Raw genomic sequence first — 26,578 nt, 5'->3', positions numbered from 1 at the left:
GTAACCACCACCTCTCTCAAGTCCCCAAACGTTTTTAATACCCCAAAAAGAAAAGCCTATACCCATTGGCTGCCTCCCACTTCTTTTGTTAGTTTTATTTCCTTACAAATAGCAGATCCTTGATAGATTTGACAGTGTTTATAGTATCTGCATCAATCTAGGATTGATAGTATCTGCATCAATCTTTTAGGATTTTAATAATAGGTAACACTTATTTTTCATTATTTCTGTTGTATAAGCTCTTTACATGTGTCATTTTATTAAAAATCTTTACAATTAACCTGTCCCCATTTCATATATGGTTTAAAAGAAGAAGTTAATTTCCCCAAGTGCCATAGTGGGTAAGTAGTGAGCTGAGGGTCAAGTCTAGTGAGTGAGATTCCAAAGCTGATTGTCTCAGTAGCCATATCTATCAGAGGATGAAATGTTTTACCACATACATATGTACACCAGAATATGCCTATATAGGCATATTCCAGAAAATTTATTTAGGATTTGAGTTTCCAGGTTGAAAAAAAAAAAAGCTATAAAGTGCCAAGCACAACGAATGAAAACAGGCCAATACCAGGCAGTTATTACAAAATTTCTTTAAGAATATCAGAAATAATGAGAATGTCTCAAAAGCTTTTGGGATCATTTAGGAGGGATTAGGAATATATATGTCATCTAACTTCTCATAATCTAAGAATCTAATTTAAAGATGGAAGATGGAGGACTAGCGCTTTACAAGTTCTGCATTCAGCCTAGAGTTCTGTATCCAGCCAAACCATTAGTCAAGTGCAAAAGGAGGAAAGAAAAGACCTTCAAGAACAAGAAAAAAAAATATATCCACCATGCAACATTTCTTAGGAAATTCCTAGACCATGTGCCCTAACAAAATGAGAGAATAAACCATCAAAATAAAGAAAGGGGCTTTTAAATTTTTTTTTTTTCTTTTTCTTTTTTTTTTCTTTTTTTTTTTTTTTTTGAGAGAGGGGTCAGTGAGGGGGCAGAGGGGAGAGGAAGAGTCTTAAGCAGGCTCCATGCCCAACCCAGAGACTAATGCGGTGCTCCATCTAATATCCCTGAGATCAGAACTTGAGCTGAAGAGTCAGATGTTTGACCAACTGAGCCACCCAGGTGCCACTAAACTTTACCATTTTAACCATTTCTGAGTGTATACTTCAGTGGCCTTACGTACATTCATATTGTACAGCCTAAAACTTTTTTTTTCTCCTACCACACTGAAATGTTGTATGCATTAAATAGTAGCTCCCCCATTTTCTCTACTCTGAGCTCTTGGCAACCACTGTTCTACTTTCTGTGTCTGTGTATGTAACTATTCTGGGCACCTTATATAAGTGGAGTCATGCAGTCTTTGCATTTTTGTGACTGACTTAGCATAGCATGTGACTTCGTTTAGCATAATGTCTTCAAGGTGCACTCATGTTGTGGCCTATATTGGCCATGTTTTCTTCCCTTGTATGTATATAGCACATTCTGTTTATTCATCCATGGATGGACACTTGAGTTGCTTCTGCCTTTTGACTGTTGTAAATAATGCTGATATGAACATGGGTGTACCAGTATCTGCATCTTGCTGCTTTCAGTTCGTTTGGTTGTATACCCAGAAATGGAGTGGCTGGGTCAAATAGTGATTCTGTGTTTAATTTTTTGAGGAACTACCATATTGTTTCTCCCAGCAGCCGCATCATTTTTCATTCTCAGCAGCAAGAATAAATGTTCCAGTTTCACTACATCCTTGTCAACACTTGGTATTTTCTGAGCTTTTTTTTTCCTCATACTTTTTTTTAAAGATTTTATTTATTTATTTGACAGACAGAGATCACAAGTAGGCAGAGAGGCAGGCAGAGAGAGGAGGAAGCAGGTCCCCTGCGGAGCAGAGAGCCTGACATGAGGCTCGATCCCAGGACCCTGGGATCATGACCTGAGCCGAAGGCAGAGGCTTTAACCCACTGAACCACTCAGGTGCCCCACTTTTTTTTTTTTTAATAGAGCCATCCTAATGGGTGTGAAGTGGTATCTGTAACTTGAAGAAGTCACACATGTCAGCTACAGAAGCAGAAACCTGAGAAACTTCCTTCTCTCTATGAGCCTTGGTAACTGACCTCTCCTGCAAAGCCCCTTCCCCAAAAGCAAGAGGAAAAGGACGGGGCATAAAGCACCCTTATTTTAGCTAGACTCTTTCTAAGATTTTTCCCATTCTTTACTTCTGGAGTATGATAGCTGATGATTGCTTTGTTTGCTGGGAACCAGCTCTCTAGGAAATTCGTGTTAGCCACTTGGCCACTCTCATGTACCCTGGTCCTCTGTTTTAAAAAATGAACAAATGCTAAAAGAAGGTTTTAGAAACAGAGGTATTTAAAATGTGCACACTGGACACATCAGTACTTCTAGCATACACACTTAGAATGACTGTAATTATCTTGAAACAACTTACAAAGTCTAAATTTGAGGTCTATGGTCTCCCTTCTTGGAAGGCCTATTTAAGCATCTGGTTGATTCAGTCTTATATTTCTCATCACCTAATAGGAGGCCTTCCATCTCTTTCCTCTTCTGTTCCTCTTTTAAATTTGAGTCTAGACAATATAGCTCAAGTTCCAGAGGAACCAGAAAAATGACCAATGATTTTCAGTTTTGGGGACTCTGATTTTGTGTATGATCTTTTTGCCGCATGATCTTTTTTCTTTTAATTGAAGTATAGTCAACATATATGTTATATTAGTTTCAGGTTTATAATGTAGTGATTGGAAAAATCTAACAAGTATAACTGCCATTTGTCACCATAGAATACTCTGACTTATATTCCCTTTCATCACCATGACTTATTCATTCCATAACTAACCTGTATCTCCTGCTCCCCGTCACCCATTTTTCCATTTTGTCCATAGCCATACCTGCTCCCTTTTGTATTTAAGGGTCTGTTTCTGCTGCTTTTTGTTTGTGTTTAAAAAAATTTTTTTTTTTTTCAGATTCTACATATAAGTGAAATCATATGGTATTTGTCTTTCTGTGACTGACTTACCTTGCTTAAGGTAATACTCTATATCCATCCATGTTGCAAATGCAAAATTTCATTCCTTTTTAATGGCTGAGGTATAGTCCATTGTTTGTGTATCAATCATCTCTTTATTCATCTGTCATTGGACACTTGGGCTGCTTTCATAATTTGGACATTGTAAATAATGCTGCAGTAAACATAGGGGTATATGTATCATTTTGAATTAAAGTTTCTGTTTTTTTGGTTTGGTTATATATACTTATTAGTGGAATTACTGGATCATAAGGCAGTTCCACTTTTAATTTCCTGAGGAACCTCTGTACTGTTTTCCATAGTTGCTGCACCAATTCACATTCCCACTAACAGTACATAAGGGCTCCTTTTTTTTTCACATTCTTAACCAATACTTGTTTCTTGTCTTTTGGACTCTAGACGTTTGGCAGTTGTAAGGTGGTAAGGTGGTAACCTCAGTGTGGTTTTAATTTGCACTTACATAATGATTAGTGATGTTGAACATCTTTTCATGGGCTTATTGCCCATTTGTTTATCTTTTTGGAGAAATGTTTAGCAGTTTGTGTTTTTGTTGTTGAGTTCTAGGAGTTCTTTATATATTCTGGATATTAATCCCTTATCAGATATGTGATTCGCAAATATTTTCTCCCATTCTCTTGCTTTGTTGATAGTGTTCTTGATGAACAAAAAGTTAAAAGTTTGATGCAGTACAGTACAATTTAACTATTTTTTGTTGTCTGCCTTTGGTGACGCATCCAAGAAATCATTGCTAAACTGGTATTATGAAGCTTTTCTTCTGTATTTCCTTTTAAGAGTTTTATAGTGTTTGGTCTTTTTTTTGCTTAGATCATTAATCCATTTTAAGTAATTTTGACTATGTTTTAAGATAAGGGTCTAACTTAATGCTTTACATGTGGATATCCACTTTTCCCAACACCATTTGTTGAAAAGACCATCCTTTCCCCATTGAATGGTCTTTCCACACTTGTCAGAATTTTTGACCGTATATACAAGAGTTTATTTCTGGGTTCTCTATTGTAGTCAGTTGGCATACATGTCTGTTTTCATGCCAGTACAACACTTTGTATCTTTATGGTAGATTTTGAAATTAGTAATTGTGAGTCTTAAATCTTTGTTACTCTGATTCAAGAGTCTTTTGGCCATTGAGGGTTTTTGAGAGTCCATATGAATTTTAATGGAATTTTCTAGTTCTGCAAAAAAAAAAAAAAAAAAAAAAAAAAGTTTTGGGGATTTTTGAATGATATTAATCTGTAGATTTTGTTGGATGATATTGAAATATTAACAGTATCAGATTGGGGTGTCTTTCCATTTTTTTAGGTCTTTAATTTTTTTTTTCAACAGTGTTTTATAGTTTTCTCTGTATATCACCTCCTTAATTAAGTTCTTTCCTAGATTCTCTTTTTTGGTGCTTATCATGGATGGAATTTTCCTTTTTGGATTGTTCATTGTCAGTGTATAGAAGTACAGCTGATTTTTGCACATTAATTTTGTATGCTGCTGCTTTGCTTAGTTTGTTTATTCTGATGTTTTGTTTTTTTTTTTTGGTGTGGAATCTTTAAGGTACATGTAAAAACATATAGAACATGTCATCTGCAAACAGAGATAATTTTATTTCTTCCTTTTTAATATGGTTGCCTTTTTGGATAGAAGTAGCAGAACAGACTTCCTGTTTTGTTATTGACCTTAGAGGATAATTTTTGTCTTTTACCATCGCATGTCATGGTAGCTATAGGGTGTGGAGTTTTTCTTTTTAAATCGACTTTAGTTTTTGGAGCTATTTTACATTCACAGCTACATTCAATTCGAAGGTACAGAACTTTCCTGTATGCCCCCTGCCCTCACACATATATGGTCTCCTTCATTATCTTTGCCCTCTACCAGAGTGGTTTATTTGTTGTATTGATGAACCTGTACTGACATCATCATCAACAAAATCCGTAATTTCCATTAGGCTTCACTCTTGGTGTTGTGTGTTGTATGAGCTTGGAAAAATTTTAATGACATGTATCCACCATCATAGTAACATACCTAGTGGTTTCACTGCTCTAACAGTAGTCTGCAGTCTGCCTATTTGTCCCTTTCCTCCCAGCCCAGCCACTGGCAACTGCTGATTTTTTTTTACTGTCTCCATACTTCTGACTTTTCTATACTGTCATATAGGTGAAATCATCCAGTATGTAGCATACAAAAACTCTGGTACTATCCAATATGGCAATATATGAAAAACCCACAGCATGCAAAATGGTATGGCCACTTGGAAGACAGTTGGTAGTTTCTTAAAAAACTAAACATACTCCATAAAATCAAGCAGTTGTATCCCTTTGGGTAGTTACCCACAAGAGTTGCAAACTTATATTCACACAAGAATGGATGTCAAGTCTTTAATGCCTGGCTCCTAAATGAGGGAAAAGGGGGGAAATGAAGGGAAAAAATGGGCTCTGGATCTTTAAGTCCCCTGGAAGCCTTTTCCATCAGTGGGGATTTCAGCAGTGGTGGCCTGCTTCTGTGTGTGCAGGTGTGTAATCAGAAGCAGCAGCCAATGATCAGAACACAGATCACTGATATTTGGAGGACAAGGTCCCATAAGCTGGTGTAGGCTGTGTGCTAGGCATATGTGCATGGCTTCCTGTTGCGAGGTGAGGGGGTGGGGCACTGGGGTGGGTAGCTGCTACCATAGTGAGAGTTGAAATTGACTGAAATTAACTGTGATTTACTGTCTAAGCCTTTCCCTAGAAGCTGCAAGCTTTTGAATAGACTCCAGGATTCCAAAATAGTTACACTAGTCAGATTATGCCAGTACAATTCTTGTTTAGGTGGGGAGATGGATTCCTGGTGACTCCTACTTTGCCATCTTCCCTCAACTAATTTCTTATTACAAGTTTTTTTTTATATCTTTGGGAATACGTGTTTATGTATTCCTTTGACAAAAATAATTTTAAAATGAACTTTGGCAGCTCATAGGAGTTATAGTAATTGAGGAAAGAAAAGACTTCTAAAAACTAAAGACTGTATTCTCACAGCTGTCTTTAATGAATTCAGATTATTATATATTGAAATTATTTGAAGTAAGGTATAGTGTGTCTTAAATTGTACTCTATTCCACATTTTGAGGGTATTACCTCTCTGCTCTTAAGTTTTTAGTCTACTTTCCAAGTTATCTGTAGTTAAATTTTCCCATTTCCCTTTGGAAAATGCTGTTTTCTTGCTTGCTTTTTTTTTTTCCGCTTTTCCATTGTATCAAATTTATAAGGCAGTGAGCCAATTGTGGGCATGAAATCCTTGGGAGGAGAGAGGAGGAAGTGGGAGGGGCAGCCATGGTGAATGTTTTCCTAAGTAATATTCAAGTTCTTTGAGAGAACTTACCCTCCCCCCTTTTTAAAAATGCTGTGATATTTTCTCTTAAATAGATTGTTTATCCTCCTGCCAGTCTCACTGTTGGGCAAAGTGCTAGATAAGAAATTGTATAGTTCACATTATTAAAGGGAATACAAAAAGTATTTTACCAACCCTTAGTCAAAAAAAAAAAAAAAAACCCAAAAAAAAAAAAAAAAACAAAAGCCAAAAAAAAAAAGAACAGCTATAGGATAATAAATAAAAGAAACAGAGTCAGAGTTCTGGGTTGCACATGATAGAAAGTAGCTCTAATTAAGCAGAAAAGAATTGTTTGAAAAATATTAGATAGCTCATAGGTAGAGAATCAGGTTTAGAAATTTTGCAGAAGCAAAAGACCATGCCTTGCTTTGAGGGAAGCAAGGCATGGTTAAGAGGTTACAATAAGGCAGTCTCTGCTTAGGACATGGCTGCTTGAAAACTTGCTATCCCGGGTACTGCTGCCTTGACTGCATGTTGTTGACTGTGCTTATAAGCTTTCAGCACTTCTGGAGCTTTCTTTCAGTGATCTGACTCCTTTGTCCCTTGCTATCACCACCTAGGATTCAGTGTCCAGAGTAGGAGGACCTAATTGGTGTTAGACTTGCACCCATGATGAGGAAGATAAGGAAGGGAATATTTGCTTCTCACTTTTTGAAATTCTCTCCAAATTAGAATGGTTGTGGATGCTGAAAAGCCTAAAGAGTACTAAAACCTCCTATAAATTTCTCTTACTTCACACGTCCTATCCTCAGACTCTCTTCCCAAAGATACCTACAATTAAAACTTTCAGGTATTCTTTAAGAAACTGTTTTCTTCTTACATCCACTTTTTAAGAGAAATAGTTGGGAACATAGTGCCTACTCTTCTGCATCTTGCTTTTTTTTTTTTTTTTTTTTCCATTTACCATACTTAGGAATTTTCCATACTGACATGGAGATGGAACTGATTTTGTTATTGGCTTTTATTCCATTTTATGATCATTCCATAATAAACAGTCCCCTCCAATCCATATTAGGTTATTTCTTGTTTGTCACTATTGAAAACAGCACTCTAATAAACATTTTCTCACACATACCTTGGTGTCCTTTAACAGGTATTTACTGAAGGTAGATCCTTACCAGTGGAGCAGTGGAGTTTTTCTCTTCTCCACAGTGGAATTTATTCTCACCAACATGTATGACAGCATCTTTCCCCCTTCAGTCTTGGCAAACAATATTATCAAACTTAAACTTTTTGTAATTTGTTGGGTAATTTGAGTTTTATTGCATTTCTTTAATTGTGAGATTAAGCGACTTTGTGATCTTTTTTGGTCATATTTTTTTCCTTTTGGTTTGTACATGTATACTGACCCTATCTTCAGCATATTTAAAATTTTTTTTTCTTAATGATTTTTATGAACGCTTCAAAAATTAAGGAAGTTAGTGGTATTCTTTCTTAAGACAATTTTATACTGCCCTGCCTTGCTGGTCTTTTGAATTTTATGACTGTGAGATTCAGGTGAGGCTGTTACAGAGAGCTTGATGGATTATCTCTGTTTCAAATTATTGATTGCTAACTGTATGCTTTACTAATATGTCTAATCATGGAATGTCAAAGATTTTGTTAACGGTTGTTTGTTCAAGAATATTCTTTAAGAAATAACCTTGCTTAAATAGCAACTTGAAACAATTTTGATCCAGAAAAATGTCATGCATCCACCACTCTTGAGTTACTGAATCAGAGCAAACCTTCTCTTGGACAGAGACAATAGAATTGAAAGGGAATTTAGTGGCTCCTAAGCCTAGCCTTGCCTTTTCTCTTTCCTTTTCTCTCTTTTTTTCTTTCTTTTTTTCTTTCTTTCTTTCTTTTCTTTCTTTCTTTCTTTCTTGAGTTCTGCTTATCCTCTCTGGCTCTAGTGTCATACGACTCTCTAATCTGTGCAGTTCTACCTTATTTAATGTCCTTTTTGGATCCAGACATTTTCCTCATTTCAAGCCTTTTCTTTTGTCTTTACTATTCTTATGTTCCTTTATATATGCTCTTTTGTATTCATCTAGGATTATTTCCCTTTTTTCCACTAGGATTATTTCCCTTCCCCCACCCCCGGTTGTAACCTTTTAAATCTGAACATTGTGAGTGAATTCTCTGCAACTGTATTGATTGGTTTTCTAAGATAATTTCTGTTCATTTGCCTTTTTTAAACTAGTATCGCTTGTGATTGTTTATACAGAATTTTAGTTTTTAAATTAGTCTCTCTGTAATCTTTCCTTTTGGATTTTGAGTTATGAATTCATAGCCTGTTATTTAAATGAAGCTTTTGAAATCCGTTTTACTGATCTGTATCATATCTAACTATGCCAGTATTTCCTTCCTTGTCTGACGTGAACTCTAAAATTATATGAACACTTTCTCCCTGTTTCCTGGCATTTCCACTGAAACTTGTTCCTCATTCTAGGTTAGAAATACGTCCAGAATTTTAGTTTTCTTCTTTATTGTATTAATCTACTAATAAAATTAATCAAACATACCAGGAATTTGTTAGAAAACTGCGTATGGTTGAAAATACTTTTTCATGGGTGCCTGGGTGGCTCAGTGGGTTAGGCCTCTGCCTTCAGCTCAGATCATAATCTCAGGGTTTTGTGATCGAGTCCCGCATTGGGCTCTCTGGTCAGCGGGGAGCCTGCTTCCTCCTCTCTCTCTCTCTGTCTGCCTCTCTGCCTATTTGTGATCTCTGTCTGTCAAATAAATAAATAAAATATTAAAAAGGAAAATAATACTTTATCAATAGGTATTTTGACAGTTGTAAAGTCCCAGTAATTACTGTAACTTTCCTCTTTTAATTTTATGCTCTATTCCAAGAATGTTCCCATTTCCACTACCTTCCTAAGCATATGTATTGTGGTCTGTTGTGTTTTTTCAATGATCTCTGTGCTTTAGACCTGTGCTGTCCAATATGTTAGCTATTAGCCACATGTAGCTATTTATGTTTAAATTAGTTAAGATAAATTTACTCATTAATGTTCATTTGCCTTAGTTTTCAATAGCTACATGTGGTTAGTGGCTTCTGTGCTGGACAGCATTGATACAGAACATTTTCATCACTGAGGAACGTCCTATAGGGCAGTGCTTTTTTTTTTTTAAAGAATTATTTATTTATTGAAAGACACAGCAAGAGAGGGAACACAAGCAGGGGGAGTTGGAGAGGGAGAAGCAGGCTTCCTGCTGAGCAGGGAGCCTGATGCAGGGCTCTCAGTTCCAGGACCCTGGGATCATGACCTGAGCCCAAGGCAGATGCTTAATGACTGAGCCACCCAGGCACCCTGGACAGTGCTTTTCTGAATGTCATTTTGCTTTTCATTCTTCTAAAAAGTTCTTACTCCTGAAGGTGATATACTTGTTGTATTTCTATCTCTGGTATTAAGCAAAATACATTTGAGATATTTTGACGTGGGTTGCATTTTACATGTTGGTAGTTGTAATCAGATTACTTTCAAATTCAACTTTATTGAGGTATAATTTATTTGCAGTAAAGTATATTCACAGTTAAGTGAATATACTTTAAGTGTACAGTTCAGGGAGTTTTGACATGTATATACATCCATGTAAACATCGCCACAGTCACGATTTAGAACATTTTTAGTGCCATAAAAGTTTTCTTCATGTCTCCCTATAGTCAGTCCCCCAGCCTTGATTCTGGGCAGTTTCTAATTCTTCACTGTAGTTAAGTTTTGACTGTGTTAATATTTTATATAAATGCAGTTATAGAGTATGTACTTTTTTTGGTTGGGTTTCTTAGTCTTTGCATAATTACCTTGGTTGTTGCTTATTTCAGTAATGACTTTTTTCTTTTTATTGCTGAATAGTATTCCACCGTATGGTTACGATATAATTTATTTATCCACTCACCTGTGATGGGCATTTGGGTTATTGTAAATTTAGGTCTATTATGAACAAAGCTGCTGTGAGCATTCATGGCCAAGACTTTTGTGGACATATATTTTTATGTCTTTTGGTTAAATGTCCATGAAAAGAATTTCTGGGTCATATGATATATATTACTGAAAGAAAAAAAAAAGTATATATATTTAGGTTAATGGAACAGAAGAGAGATTACAGGAAAACTCAGACATAGGTTGTTAGAAAAGATGATAGAGAATTCACTGGGGACAGGATACTCATATTAACAAATGGTGTTGGAACAACTGAATATCAGTATGAAGACAATTACTTCTGATAATACAAAAAAATCTCATATTACATACAAATGGATATTGTAGATAGAAGTATAAAAGTAACATGTAAAACTATAAAACGAATAGATAAAAACAGAAGAAAATCTTTGTGAACTTTGATTTAGTCAGAGATTTCTTTCTTTTTTTTTTTTAAGATTTTATTTATTTATCAGAGAGAGGGGAGAGAGCAAGCACAGGCAGACAGAATGGCAGGCAGAGGCAGAGGAAGAAGCAGGCTCCCCGCCGAGCAAGGAGCCTGATGTGGGACTCGATCCCAGGAGCTGGAATCATGACCTGAGCCGAAGGCAGCTGCTTAACCAACTGAGCCACCCAGGCGTCCCGAGTCAGAGATTTCTTAGTACATAAGAAGTTAACCGGGTAAGAAAAAATTCACAAGCTGGACTTGATCAGCATTAAAAACTTCTGTTGTTTGAAAGACACCATTAGTAAAATTAAAAAACAAAAACAAAAACAGCAAATTTGGAAGAAGTACTCACAATGCATATATCCAAAGGACTTAAACTCAATGCAATAAAAGGATGATTTTAAAAAATTCATAAGAGGACAACCCCATAAAGAAAAGACAAAAAAAAAAAAACTTTGAACATAAACTTTACAAAAGAAAATACTTAAATGATAAGTAAATATATTAAAATATATTCAAAATAATCATTGGAGAAATGGAAATTAAAAGATAACGAGGCCCTGTTTCAAATTTTACTGGGATAGCTAAAACTTCAAGGGGTAATAATGCGTTGGCAAGGATATATAGCAATTGGAACTCTAATCCATGTTGGTAAAAGTGCAAAATGTTACAACTTCTTTGGAGAAGTGCTTGGCAGCTTTTAGTTCATAGTAATAGCTTTCTGAATTTTTTCACTGATAGCTCACTTCCTCTGCTGTTTCTTTTTCCTCTAGTTCTATTCCTCTTTTGAGAGAATAGATTTTCTTTCCTACTGGGGATCCTAGTCTTTGATCAGACTTTAATATAAAACTCTTTGTTTTGCTTTTGTGTTTAACTTGAAGTAATAGAGGAGAAGGCAGTACTGTGCAGGCAAGTGTTAAGATTGCATTTTTAACAGGATACTTTACTTGTATTGGATGTATAACTGATCTTAAGTTTGACAACCTAAAAATGAGTAGGATAAAAGAGTGTTTGGGGCTTGCCTGTGTTAATGGGATTAAGGCAGAGATGACTTACATATTAAAAAGAAAAACAACAACCCAATTTCATGTTTTAGTAGTAGCAATGGCAGCTGCAGGTATATTAGAGTTCTAAGAGCAAATTTTAATTTTTTTTTAAAGATTTTATTTATTTATTTGACAGAGAGAAATCACAAGTAGGCAGAGAGGCAGGCAGAGAGAGAGGAGGAAGCAGGCTCCCTGCTGAGCAGAGAGCCCGATGCGGGCCTCGATCCCAGGACCCTGAGATCATGACCTGAGCCGAAGGCAGCGGCTTAACCCACTGAGCCACCCAGGCGCCCGCAAATTTTAATTTTTAAAAAAGATTTTATTTATTTATTTGAGAGAGAGAGAGAGAGAGATCACAAGCAGGCAGAGCAGCAGTCAGAGAGAGGGGGAAGCAGGGTCCCCGCTGAGCAGAGAGCCCGATGCAGGGCTTGATCCCAGGACCCTGAGATCATGACCTGGCCTGAAGGCAGAGGCTTAGCTTAACCTGCGGAGCCACCCAGGCACCGTATGAGCAAATTTTAATTTAACATGAATGCAGCAGAACTAAATAGGGTGCCAAATAATGAGTTAGCTACAGAAAAATGTAGCAAATAAGTAGTTATTTTTTTTCTTTTCAGATATGAATTTTTATTTTTTACCTATTTTTGGAATAGTAGTCTTTTCTGAATGGGATATCTTTAAAAAGGATTTGCTTCTGGGTTTCTCCCAGACTTCTAGGAGCATTTGTTATTATGATTGTGGTTGTCAGTGCTACCCTGTAAATACAGTAGTAGTTGTCACAGAAGAGGTACTCAATAAATATTTGTAAGATGAATTTTTATCAATTCTCCAAGCATTTAAAAGTGATCAAATGCTCTAATAATATAAACTTTAGTAGCAGTATATATTGACAAGCAGATATACCAGTTCACTTTCAAGAAAGAGAATGACTCAGGCTTTCCAATAAAGCTTGAATTTAATTGTCTAGAATAGATTTAGTCTACATGAAGCCCTTCCGGTGGGTGGATTGATCAGTTAGCTGTTGAAACATGGAAAAAGATGGCCAGGCTTTAGCCAATGAACCTCAGATATTTTTGGCAAGACAATTCCTGTTGTAAAAATGGAGACATCAAAATGTCTTTGTTAGAAGTTGCTTTAACTAGCTTCTTTTCTTTGATTCCACATTTATTCAGCAGCACTATACTTTCAATTTTTGGTGGGTCTCCTTATGGAAATATATTGAACTTGTCATAAAGATGTGGATAATTCCTGTGTCAGTTGGACTTTTTAAAGAAATTAATATATTGCTGTTATGGTCTTTATGATATTTATGTATCAGTCATATGACATGGGTTTGAATTTGTTTCTGAACGAAAGTACCATTCACTATACTGATAGGATTACATCTTACACAGAAGGTAGCGGATCAGACCCTGGACTGTCATAGTAACTTCACCAGAGTAGTAACAGAATTTCTGAGGCCTATAAAGAAAGTTTATCTTGTAACCCAGATTCCTCCCCCCTACCTTTATTGGAACAAGTTTATTAATTTGGTATAAGTGTGTAGAGCAGCTAGATTGAGTTTTTTCATTTGTTTAATGTAATCTTGCATTCCTCACAATTGAACATTGTGTTTTATTTTGCCTGTAGTGTGCTCCAGTTTATATAGCAAGTATATGTAAACCTACATAGACTATATTTCATAAAAAAACATACTATAAGATCAAATTTAAAATTGCTTTATAATCACTGACTTTCTTAATTGTATTTAGTCGATTTACATTTAGTATAATTATTGAAATGTTTTGTTTACCATTTTTCTGTTTGTGTTTAGTTGTTCAATACTCCTTTGTTCATTCATTCATTCTTATTCTTATTCTTTTCATTCCTCTTTTCCTCTACTCTTTGGGATTAATGGAATAATTTTAGATATTCCATTTTAATTCTGTTGACTTTCTAGATTATATATATATATATATATATATATATATATATATACACACACACACATACATACACACACACATTTTAGAGGTTGTGCAATAAGGATTAGAAAACACACTTTTTAGTTTATTCTAGTCCTCTTAGAGTTGATATTGTAAGCATTAAATAATGTAAGAACCTTATAAAAGAAGAATTTATGTCTACCTATGTATTACATCCCAGAATACAGTGTTACTTTATTTGCTTTATACACTTGTATTTCAGAGAAAGGGAAGGAAAAAATGTTCTTTTACCTTTATTCCCATTATTCCCTTCAGCCTGAGGGGCAGGTCTGATGGCAACAAATTTTCTCTAGTTTTTTTATCTTTTTTTTTTTTAAGATTTATTTATTTATTTGAGAGAGAGCATGGGGGGAGAGGCAAAGGGAGAAGTAGAGAGAATCTTCAGACAGACTCTGCATTGAGTGCAGAGCCCGAAGTGGGGCTTTATCTCAGGACCCTGAGATCATGACCTGAGCTGAAACCAAGAGTTGGATGCTTAACCCATTGAGCCACTCAAGTCCCATTGTCTTTCACCTGTCCTTCTGAGACTCCAATAATACAGGTGATAAACTACTTTGTATTGTTACAGAGGTCACTGACGAGCTGTTCATTTTTTCAATTTCTTGTTTCTGTTCTTCAGATTAGATAATTACTACTAATTTGTTGTCAGATTCATATTTTTGTGTTCCAGCTAATATTTATGCATATCAAGCTGCCTCTACACATATTTATTATCTAAAGCATTTACCTACTTTATCTGCAAGTGCAAATTCAGTGAGTTAGGAATTCAGAATAGGCATGGTGGAATGGCTTGTTTTAGCTCCAAAATATCTGGAGTCTGGGACTCCCTGACTAGAAATGAGTTGGCAAATTGTGGCCAAATCATCTACAGGTGTTTTCACTCACATGTCTGGTAAATGCTGGCTGTTATCTGGATCTTCAGCCTGGCTATTGGCCAGCACCCCTCTACTTGGCCTTTCCTCCTCTGCTTGTGCTGTCAAATAAATAAATAAAAATTTAAAATATCCCAAAAAACCCAAACTGTTTCTCAAGGAGGACTGTTGTCATGTTAAAAAAAAAAAAAAAAAAAAAACCAGGTTTCCATTTTTTTCTAATTCAAAAATAGTATATGAAAATATTTATTTTATGTAAACTAAAATATACTGTTCAAAAACAGTTGGATTTCTAAGCTCATCAGACTGACTTTCTGGAGGTAAAATAATTAATATATAACTTCGTCAATTTATACTCTTTTGGAAAATACAGTAGGACACTTTTTTTTTTCCATTGGAAAGTAGTATATGCTTATGTTTTAACAGTTGCAGAAGTGTTGAAAGTGAATAGTGAAAACCTCCATCTCTCCCTGAAAACTTGTGATAACTGCTATGACTGTTTTGGTATTTCAGCCCCACTTAAGTGTGTGCAGGGCAGCCACATGTGAATCATGTTCCTTGGATTTGGGCTATAAGATGAGTGTTTCCTTATTTATACGATATTGGTTTGTATATTTGGATTCAACACTTAACAGTCCCAGACCCCAAATGTAACTAAATACCTTTTTCACTGCTCACATTTAAATTTTAGCTTTCTTGGAGAAAATTGTATTTTGCAGATCATTCTTGCTTACTCATTTTCTCTCAAAAACAAAAACAAACAAACAAAAAACCCTTGGAGGAAAAGATACGGCAGATAGCAATGAGTTATGTTTTCTGAATTTTATAGTCACTGTCCTTCAAATAATTTGTTTTTGTTTGGGTTATCCCAGTTATCCTTAGCATTTATCGAAATTTCTAAATTTCTGACCATATTAAAATGCAAACTGAGAAAAAGCTGTAGAAGTATAAAGCTTCTGGAAGAAAGCATAGAGAATATCTTTGTGAACTCTAGGGGTAGGGAAAGAGTTCTCAGAAAGGATACAAAGTTGTAAACAAAAGAAATATTTGATATATTGGATTTTTATCAGAATTTTATTTTCCTTTTTTAAGATTCTATGTATTTATTGTTTGAGAGAGAGACTGAAAGAAAAGTGGAATGGGGGGTACAGAGAGAGAAGCAGACTTCTTGTGGAGCAGGGAGCCCAACATGGGACTTGCTCCCAGGACCTGGAAATCATGTCCTGAGATGAAGGCAGACACTTAGCCAACTGAGCCACCCAGGTGCCTTTTATCGGAATTTTAAATTGTTGATTATCAAAACACATTATTAAGGAAAGGAAAAGGCAAGTCCTACATAAGGAGTAAATATTTATGTCAATACATATATGTGATAAAAGACTTTTACCCAGAATATATAAAACATCTATAAATCAATAATAAAAAGCCAGTTAATTCAATGGGGCGGGGTGGTGGTGGTGGCTGGGGAATGAGCCAATGAGTTGAACAGACATTTTCAAAGAAGAAAGTATAAAAATAGCTAATAAATAAATGGAAATATGCTTAATATCATTAGTCATCAGGAAAAGGAAGTTGAAAAACCACAGTAAGGTACCACTTTGTACCTGTTGGGAAAGCTGTGATTAAAACTGACAGCACCAAATGTTGATGGGACTGTGGAGCAAATGGAACTCTTAAAATGCAGATAAGATTGTAAAATTGTATAACTGGTTTTGGAAAACTGTTTAGTACTTTCTTTTAAAGTTAAACATACACCTGCCCTATCTACCTTATGACCCAGCAACTCTACTTCTTAGTTATTATTTATTTACTCAAGGGAAATAAAAGTATGTGTCTCCAAAATTCTTGCACAAGAATATGTACTTATTCATAATAAACCCAAACTGTAAACATCCTAAATATCCATCAAAGGAGGATGTTTAAACAGATGATGGTGTAGTCATGCAGTGGAATCATTTTCCAAATAAAAGGAATCAACTATTGATGCATGTAACATGGATAAATCTGTACAACAGTAGATTAAATGAAAGAAGCCATTTACAAAAGACTGCATCTTATATGGTCATATTTATATGAAGTTCAGGAATAAGGACAAATCTGGGTAATATTAGCTGCCTGGGAGCTTAGTGGGGTTTGACTGCAAATAGGCATAAGGAATTTTCTGGGATGGTGGAATATTCTGTATTTTGATTGAGTTGGTTGTACACCTATGATCTCTTTCACTGTATGTAAATTTTATCTCACTTTGAACTGAAAATCCAAAAGTACAAATTGAGAAATGTTTAGGAATTGGGAAGATAAAGAGGGTACGAGAGACAAGAGTAGAAGGGTGTGTAGCACCACTTTTTTTTTGTAGTATATAATCATATTTTTGAGTAGAAGTCATCTTAGCAGAATCACTGCTTCCTTGGTTAGTTGAAGAAGTAGGCTAAACTGAAGAATCCTAAAAAGTGACCCATACCTTAAATATTTAAAGAAAAGTACGCCTGAAACATTAGGATGAAATTGTTCTCTGTGGTTTATTAACAACCACCACCAGAACCACAAAGTAGTGATTTTCCTTTGTTTCCCTTTGCCCCTTGGCAAGAGTTCTTAGTCTTTTTTTATGCCGTGTACCTTTTTGGCAGTCTGGTGGAGCTTATGGACCCCTTCTTAGCCCTTCTTAGAGTGATTTTAAATTAGGATTACAAATATACCTGTTACATTAATATTAGTCATTTGTTCTTGTTTTTGTTTTGCAGAAGAAAAAAGGTTAGAGATAATTGCAACCAGAGACTAGAACAACAGTAGAGAAAATCAGTGATCCTCTATACTTTTCCTTCATTAATAGAATACCACTTGTTTGCTGTGTACATGTTTTCCCAGAATGCCGATAGTAATTCTAGCTTCCCTTGTGGCTAGATTTGATAATGTGATAACTTATGATCTGTTGTTCTTAAGTAGAAATGATGAGTTCTTAAAGGAGGGGCCTATCCTTCTTTCCCTTCTCCAGTCTGCTTATACAAATATGATGGTGCACCATCGTAGACCTTGCACTGCCCGTCGTGCTGGCTGAGCATATGATGGAAGGGTCCTGGGTCCAGTCCTGTATGAAACAAATCTACCCAACCAGCTGTACACTACTGATCCTGGAATTTATGTGGGAGAGTAGTGTATTCAGTGTAATTAGTAGCATATTTGTTTATGAGCCCCTCCTCCCTCCACCTTCTTCTATTTCTCACAGCTAAACCTTATTCTCACTGATACAGTTACTCTAGTATTACTTTTGATGGCAGGGATAATAATTCATAAATAATTTTATCCCAGGGAAATAAGCACAATTTCAGGTACTTAATTCACGTTTTCTCAATACATTTAAATAAAAGATAATCTTGATAGGAGTGGGTATCAAGGAATGAAAACATGAAAGCATACCATTAAAAAAAAATAGTAGGGACCCAGAACCCTTAATGAAACATGGTCATGCAAGGAAAGAGCTTAGTCTGGAAACTGCTGAGTGGTTTATGGAATGAGGGCCTGACTCTGCAGAAATTAAAAGGAACCCATCTTGTCATACTAAGTCCATTAGAGAAGGTTTTGATGGTATAGGAGAAAGTCATTGTTATGTTTGTTTTGATTATAATAGTTCAGAAAATACTAAGAAACCAAATATGTGCTAGAATACTATAGTTAACACATTATATAAAATTTATAGTCTAATAACCTAATTCTTAAGTGTTGATAATAAGTAGTATTTTACCATTTGCAACTGTTTTAGTATGACATACGAATACAAATATATCATTTCAATTAGTGACAAAGTTATGAGTAATGATTGTGTGGCATGATATTTCACATCCAAATGTATGAACTCTCTTTCCTCTCTACCCAACCACACACATTTTCAGCCCTCTTTGTGTTTTTTGTTTTGTTTTGTTTTGTTTTTTTATTAATGATTTTTATTTTATTTATTTGACAGAGAGAAATCACAAGTAGATGGAGAGGCAGGCAGAGAGAGAGAGAGAGGGAAGCCGTCTCCCTGCTGAGCAGAGAGCCCGATGCGGGACTCGATCCCAGGACCCTGAGATCATGACCTGAGCCGAAGGCAGCAGCTTAACCCACTGAGCCACCCAGGTGCCCCTTCAGCCCTCTTTGTAGTAGCTAAATTTGTAATTTTGGTTATATCAATTTTGGGTTTTATGTGATTATGACTAGATAAATGCAGTTTACAATTAAGTACTATAACTGTTTTTTCTGAGCATTTTATTTTCCCTGGAGGTAAAATTCTCTCTGTCTCTCTCTCTCTCTCTCTGTCTCTCTCAACTTCTTTAGTCTCTATGTTTTTAACTTCAGTTTATCTCTAAACTATATAAATCTCCTAACATGTTCAAGCCCATTGGGCATTAAATCGATTTTATCTTCTTTAGGAGCCTTCTGATCTACCGTGAGTTGGGTCAGTTGTTCCCTAGGTTTGCCTTATAGCTGTCTACTTCAGATGTTTCTTCACCATCATTCTGAGAATTCCCTTTTCCCCTTCTCATGAGTTGGATTCTTCAGTTCCTGGAATTGTCCTCTTTCTTGGTTTCCCCCCTTGTTTTTTGGTGGAACACATCTTCTAGTAACTTCCTGAGAGAGAAAATGTGGACAGCAAAATTATTTGAGATTTCACTTGTTTAAAAAAATGCCTTTACTATATATTCACACTTGATTTAATGTCTCTTTTGGTATGGTATTCTAGGCTGGAAATAGTCAGAAGGTTTTTTTTTCCCTGGAAGTTGTTTTCTAGCTGCTAGTGTTGCCATTAAAAAGGGTGGTAAATTCTGATTCCAGATACTTTTTATGAAACCTCTTTCCTCTTGGGCAGCTTATAGGATCCTATGTTCATCTTTTGAGTATTCAGAAATTTCACTGAGCTATATATGCTGTATTGGGGTCTATTTTCATCACTTTTGCTGAATACTCATTGTATCCTTTGACTTAGGAAACTCCTGTCCTTCAGTTTGGGGTATTATTCTTGAATTATTATCTTGGATTTCTTCTCCTTGTGTTTTCTGTTCTTTTCTCTAGAACTCATAAGTTGAAACTCCTCGACTTTAAATCTTCTCATTTGTTTTCCATTTTTTTTTATTCTGTTTATCCTGCTGTTTCCTCAGCTTATACTTTTCTAAACTCTCTCGCCTATTGTCTACCTCCTAACGGTAAACAAATGTATATACATGAAGTACATACATGTGGTAAAAACACATGGCAAGTGCTTTTATTAGCTATAATTGTTGCTCTTGTTTAGGTTTGTTTGTTTTTTGCTCTTGTTTAGTTTTGTAATTGTTTGGAAGGAGAGGTCTTTGGTGTTTATTCTTTGGCTTATTAGCTGTATTACTTTGGGCGAGTTTTATAATTTTTTTGACTCCTATTTTCCTTGTTTGTAAAATGTGAGTAAGTTCTATCTCAGATGTTTGTGAGCATCAACTGAGAATATATATATGAAAATACTTAATAAACTTTGTATGGAGTTAATAGTTACCACTTGCATCTTTCAGATATGGAAAGTTTCTTTGAAAGAAAATGATGGCTGAATTTTCATGTTATTTTTAAGATTACTTGATTACACATGTCTATTTTTCTCACATCTAAATGAGCTAGATGAACTTAAGCTAAGTGCTAATGCTGCCTTTTAAATAACTTACTTAATACTCAACCTCATAATGTTAGGCTGAAGAGAGATGAAAATATTTATTCTGTGAAAAGCTCTGGCTTTACTTCAGATTGTATAAATCTGTGTAACGTAATAATTATTTAAGAATGACATGATTATTAATTTGAACCCATGAAGGGAATATTTATTGGAATTTCTTTGTTTATTTTTCTTAAATGGTACTTGAGATTAGGAAAAATGGAATCTTTTAGGTTTTATCAATAGTATAAATGTAATTTCAAATGTTAGCTCATTTTTGTTAATGGTGGCTTTTTGTTTGTTTTGTTTTAAGGTTTTTGGATTCAAAGCATAAAAACCATTACAAGATATACAATCTGTAAGTATGTTTTTTATTTGTATGCTTGCAAATATCTTCTAAAATAACTATTAAGTGAAAGTTATTTCCTTGTTAGAATCAGGTAGAGTTAATGATATATTTTAACAGAATTGTGTTCCTAAAACAATTAGTCCATGACGTTTGATTAAGAGCATTGTTAGGTCATTCAGAAAGCATAGTGATGAGGTCAAAACAATGTTGGCACACATTCACTTTACTTGATCTGGTTTAAATGACTTGGCATCTAGCCCATCTTTGAGCCAGTAGCCTTGTGGTGACTTGAAGTGTAATTCACAGCAGAGCTTTTTCTCTGTTAAAGCTTTAATAACCTCTTCCATGGAGGTGTGCTTCAGAGTGGGTGTGGTTCTGTTTATTCTGGTCTTTAGGTCATTCAATTGAAACAGCTTTTAGGGTATTCTCCAACTGTATATAACATAAATAAGTTACCTAATATTGTTGAGTTGGGTGGTTTCTGTTGTTTGGGGCAGGGATGTAAGGCTTGCCCGCTTGGTACAGCTGGTTTATCTTATCTTTAACCTTTTGTTTTTCTTTTTGACTTTGTCAGTAGGGATGTGAAAAGGAAAAAAGAACAAAAGAAAAATGGGAAGAAAATATTTTGTCATTTTTGCCCTTGAAGACTATTATTCCTTTCCAAAAATACTGACCCATTTTTCTACCTTTTAAAAAAATGTTATATGAAATGTGTTATTTTTCTCCTTGGTTTTTATTTTTCCTCTGTGATGTCTGTAAATTATGCAACAGAAAAAATTTTAATCTGTAGTTACATTTCCTGATTGTCACAGTTTCTGTAAAATTTATTTCTCAAATGTAAGAGCAAGATTCTTTTCTGCCTTTGGTGGGCATTTAAATCATCACCAGAAAGGATGAGAGATTCTGTGTGCTTTGTTGGCTTATAGGATGTTGCTTTTCTATCTTTAATTTAGTGATCTATCTTGAATTGAGCAATAAGACCTCAGAAGACTTACGAGTAAAGTAGACACCATTATTGTTTCTTCTTCTAGTGAGTTTTCATTAATTTCCTCAGATTCACACAAAGAAGCAAAAAATTTATGCTGATTTTGCCACATATTAGACCTTGTAAAACTTGCTGACGGTACAGAGGTGAATAAGATACCATTTCAGTCTTTGGTAGTTTTTTATAGTCTGAAGTGATAAGTAGACATAGTATTGCAGAAGAGGTAACTTGTATACAACAGAGCTGTGTGGAGAACAGTGGAAATAGGACTTGTACCCTCTAGGCAAGTTTTCATAAAGAAGGGCATTTTTGAGCTGGGGTGAAGGAATCCGCTGAGACTCTCCTGGAGACCTCCAGGTGGGGCGTATGGCATTACGGGCAGAGGTTGGCATGGAAGAAGGTGGTTGGCATGGTGGGGTTTAGAGTATGGCAGATAATCCATTATGGTCAGATTCGGGGGTAGCGTATGGAGGGTGTGGGGTGACAGGTAACAAGGTGAAAGAAAGGTGCTGCAGAGACTTGGCGTGTAGGTGGGCCCCAGCTTACACATGATCTGTGCATAGATCTTCCTCTTGTCCTGATTAACCTCCTGTAACAACAAGCCTTGTTGCAGATGCCAGAATGCTTCAGTGGAGGAAAATAAAAACCACAAAGCTTTATACTTTTGAATAACTAGATTCAGAAGCTGAGTTAAAAAAAAAAAAAAAAAAAGAACGTAAAGAAAAGAAAGCACAGAAAATAAGTGTCAAGCTGCAGTCTATTAAGTGTCAGTTCAGGTTTAGATTCTTAAGATTAGGCATTTAGAGTCCCAGAAGGAAGGTAGAAAGATACCACCAAAGACAGATTCTGCCTTTTTCAAAATTTTTATTCGAGTTTAACATTATATCCAAAGAAAAGGAAGGAAATTCTTTTCATTCCTGTATTCAGTGGCTTCCTGCTTCCAGAATTTAGGACCTAGGCTTGCACTGTCAGTACTGTGGCTCACTTAACATTATTGTGGCTATAGGTGGCATGTGAGCTAGTCTGGGAACTTGGCTGCCCTTTTACTTTTGTGTTTCTAAACACAGGATCCCAGAGTTAATGAACCGTCTCTTTGTTAATTGAGTGTAGCTTTTGGTATATATATTTCAACTCCCCTTCCCCAGTTCATTTGATGGAGTCATAGACTTTCAGAACTGGAAAGTATCTGAAAGAGATCATTTAGTCCAACCTTCTCATTTTACACATGGGGAATCTGAGGCCTAGAGAAGTTAAGTGAGTTGAACAAGGTCACATGGGTACATATGGTAGCAGACCACCCACCGTTGACGCCAGTCTTCCTTTCTGGTTTTGTTGTCATTTGTTTTAACCTCCCCAAATTTTACTTCAGAAGTTTCTAGAACTACCAGGTTGTACCATGTTTTGATTTCTGATGTCACTTTTTATTCTCACCTTCTCTCTACCCCTATTTGTATTTCTGGCTCTGGGTAAGTGAGTCTGGCAAGCAGAAGCTGTTTCTCTTTTCTTCCTTTTATTTTTGGGATGTTAATTCTATGTGATGTATATCTTTGCAAATATATACACTGAAAGGTCTTAAAATATTGACACTAGACGTACATGTATTTAATGGTATATTAAACTTTTTATGGCAATTGTGATGTGTGGATGAAGAACAGTACTTAATATGGACTTTTTCATAATTGACTGAATCTGTTTATGTCTCTATATTATCAAGCATTCAATAAATTATCTTAAGAAAGGACAAAATTAGCTTCATATCATTAATCAAATTTGGGTATGATGATGCTTAGTGAATTTGTTTTGGGCAGGTGTGTGTATTTCATGGTTCTATGTTCCTCTGTATACCTGTAGGCTGGTGAGGGTAAGAGGAGAAGGGAGGATGATGGGGATAGAGGCATAACACACTTCTTGCCTTTGAGGACCTTAACTGTTCACTGGATACTTGTTTGTAAGAGGGTTACTCTATTTCATTGTGTATTCTATTTGACACACAACTCTCCATCATTTGGTGATGAACCTCTACCTGTTGTTAATTTTTATCTGTTAAGGTTTCTTTTTAAGATAGTGATGTTGAAGAGAGTTAGAGACCTGTATACTTCCCTAATGCTTTGGGAAGTCTCACTTATCTGGAAGCTTTTCCTGTTAGTCTTACTCTTCCTTCACTTTCTGTCAACCCCTTCATTAGAAACTCTTGCAATGCTTCTTCATCTCTCTTGTCTCATATAAGCCAATATAAGGTGAGGATTTTAAAAAAAGGTATCTTTTACCCTGAATTTTAATTTTAAGGAAGTGTAAATGGTCAGATTTACCTACTACTTGTCTCAGTCAAATCCCATTTTTCATTTATGTATCTTCAGTTTTGGTTTGTTGAAGGACTTATCAACTAACGTACCACACAAACGTTATAAGGAATTGGGAATGTGCACATGTACGTGTGTGTGCATGTATGCACGGTTATTGGAGAAGGTCTTAATTAAAGAAGAGAGTCATCATTCTTATTCTAGCAACCCCTCCTCCAGATCACTTCCATTACTACAGGCCCCGGTATATGTTCTCACATACTCTTCATCCACTTCATCGATACCTGTAGAGATTTTCATAACCTTTTCATGTTTTCATGGTCGCTTTTTGTTGGTTCTATCTTTTATGCCAAATACTGCTCTAGTAGGAAGGCTGATTTTGAGTAGAATTTGTTTATTTGCTTTTTGTTTTTGAAGCTGTTCTCTCTTTTGTATTGTAAGTGGAAGAAGTATGGAGCTGTATTGGGAAAAGTTTTTATTTTTGTAACCAGAGGACCTGGGCTTGAGTCCTGGCTCTTCTAAATCTTAGCTTTCTCATATATAAGATGGAGATTATATGTTCTATTATTATATTGGTGTGACTATGAATTAAAAAAATGGAAACTCCTTTGTAAGGTTGTGTACATGTGGTAAACATGTAGAAGCTCATTAGTTCCATTTTTCCACCATTTCTGCCTCTTAACAGTAATATTTGAGAATCAGTTTATGATGGAGTCTTAAGCAGTACCTGTCAAACCAAATGTGTGAGCTCCTGAAAAAAAGCAGGAGAATTTTAGAAGACTAAAGCTGTGTGAAACTCAAAATGTTGATTTTTCTGTTATGCTGCCATGAGACCAGCATCTTAGAGCTTTGCTTCCTAGCCTGCTCCTTGTCCCTCACCTTTTAAGTCCTATCTTTACACGAGTCTTTATAAAATATTCTGCACTATTTACCAGACCTCTTCTTTAATCTGTACTAAAGATAGTGTAAAATGTGACTATTTTCTTGGTCAGTCTTCCTCTTACCTGTCATGTTTTGCATAGGAGTGAGTATGAAATTATTTAGCAAGGGTACATAAATATGCATATGGCATTACTAAATGATTTTTTTTTTTTTTGAGCAAAACTCAATATATTATAAGTGAAAAGGGGGGAAAGCTTTATTTTAAGTAATAGTATGAAAGTTGATTTATTTCAGGTCTGACCATTTAGAAAATAGTGGATTCTGATTTGTTTATAATTAGTTCAGCTTTCATGTGGATTAGGATTTAAAACCTTTTTAAAGTAGAGGAAACCATACAGATATCTTTAGGATTTCTTAAATGTGAAATACATGTCCACAATCACATATTGAAACTCTTAGGGCCAGTGTTGTCTCTGCATTCAGAATTTTTCCCTTTGCAGAAAGATAACATGGAAGCATAAACTTACTAATATTACATAACACTCCTCTGGGGTCTAGGGCAAAAATGGTCTTCCTACCATTTTCACTCTTTACTCTTAAGTGTATTAGTTAAAAGAGTGCACACTGTCATAAACTCAGATCGGATGCTGCCACAATTGAGCCTGTCATAAGTTTAACAGAAAATGTTAAGATATTTCAGACTTTGGGGATTTCAGAATTGGAGAGGAAGGGATTGTACAATGACCTTGACTTGTTTTAAAACGCTAAGTTTTTATTTTAAATAATTTTTAGAAATCTCATTTGGTTAGTAGCTGTAGTTACCATGATTTTGCTGACCAACAAATTCAAGTGTGGGATCCCTTTCAGAGCCTTCTTAAAACCAGTGCATGATGACAAAACATGTTACTACTATTAAAGAGACCAATTTTCGTATGCTCTAAGTAATATAGAGTTAACATTTTACTACTCTGTATTTATTTTACTTCTTATTCCTTCATTACTCTGAGACTTTAATTAAAACTCGTAACTGAGAGATTTTTGACAAAGATTACCTTTGTTAGAAAAGTCCGCCTTAACAATTTTTTAGTAAGTGTAGTTTTTGAGTAGATTAGTGTCATTCACTTTTTAAAAAAATTTTTTTTCTTTGCCCTTATAATTTTACTATTTAAAAAATTTATCTTTTTAAATAGTACTTCAAGAGAACGATGTATACTCAACTCTGGGGTAAAGACTGTACTGTGGCTCATTAGGTGTTTGTACCTATTTGTTGAAGTCAAACATATACTCCCTCAGCATGCAGGAAGTTTCAGGGACACGTGCAGCTGTGGGGGGAGGGTGTGCCTGAGCGGCCATCACAGGTTTTTGTGAGCAAGTAATGGAAGCCCACATAAGTGCATAACACTAAGATCAGTTTTCTAATGTTAAAATGGGGATAATGACCAACTACCTACTTCATAGAATTGTTAGGATTGAAAGAAGTACTTAATAAAAAACAACATGATGCCTGGTACAGTATAAAACAAGTTCAGGAAGGAAATGTGTCTGTTACTATACTTTTTTTTTTTTGCCAGTGCAAAAGATAACTTTAGATCACATTTAAACTTTTTCTTTTAGGTGATGCTGAAAGACATTATGATACCGCCAAATATTTTTTTGTTTTTTTTTACTTTTGAACATAGAGCGTAGGTATTAAACTGCCAAGTGAATGTAATTCTGTTAGTAAACTTAAAACCAATAGAACCACAAT

At 35.4% G+C, this 26,578-nt stretch overlaps 1 long non-coding RNA gene across 4 annotated transcripts in view; it reads left to right on the top strand.

The window, feature by feature from the left end:
* Positions 1–20,972, top strand: part of LOC123394131 — a 42,555-nt gene extending 21,583 nt beyond the window's left edge. For all 4 annotated transcript variants that reach the window (XR_006608896.1, XR_006608895.1, XR_006608898.1 and 1 more), the window contains one exon: positions 20,629–20,972. This is a non-coding gene — a long non-coding RNA (uncharacterized LOC123394131). The remainder of the gene's footprint in view (positions 1–20,628) is intronic.
* The last annotated feature ends 5,606 nt before the right edge of the window (positions 20,973–26,578 follow it).

Source organism: Mustela putorius, unplaced genomic scaffold (assembly GCF_011764305.1).
Source record: "Mustela putorius furo isolate JIRA1106 unplaced genomic scaffold, ASM1176430v1.1 tig00001533_pilon_pilon_pilon, whole genome shotgun sequence".
NCBI classification, from domain to species: domain Eukaryota; kingdom Metazoa; phylum Chordata; class Mammalia; order Carnivora; family Mustelidae; genus Mustela; species Mustela putorius.
This window is presented reverse-complemented; position numbering and strand designations above follow the sequence as displayed.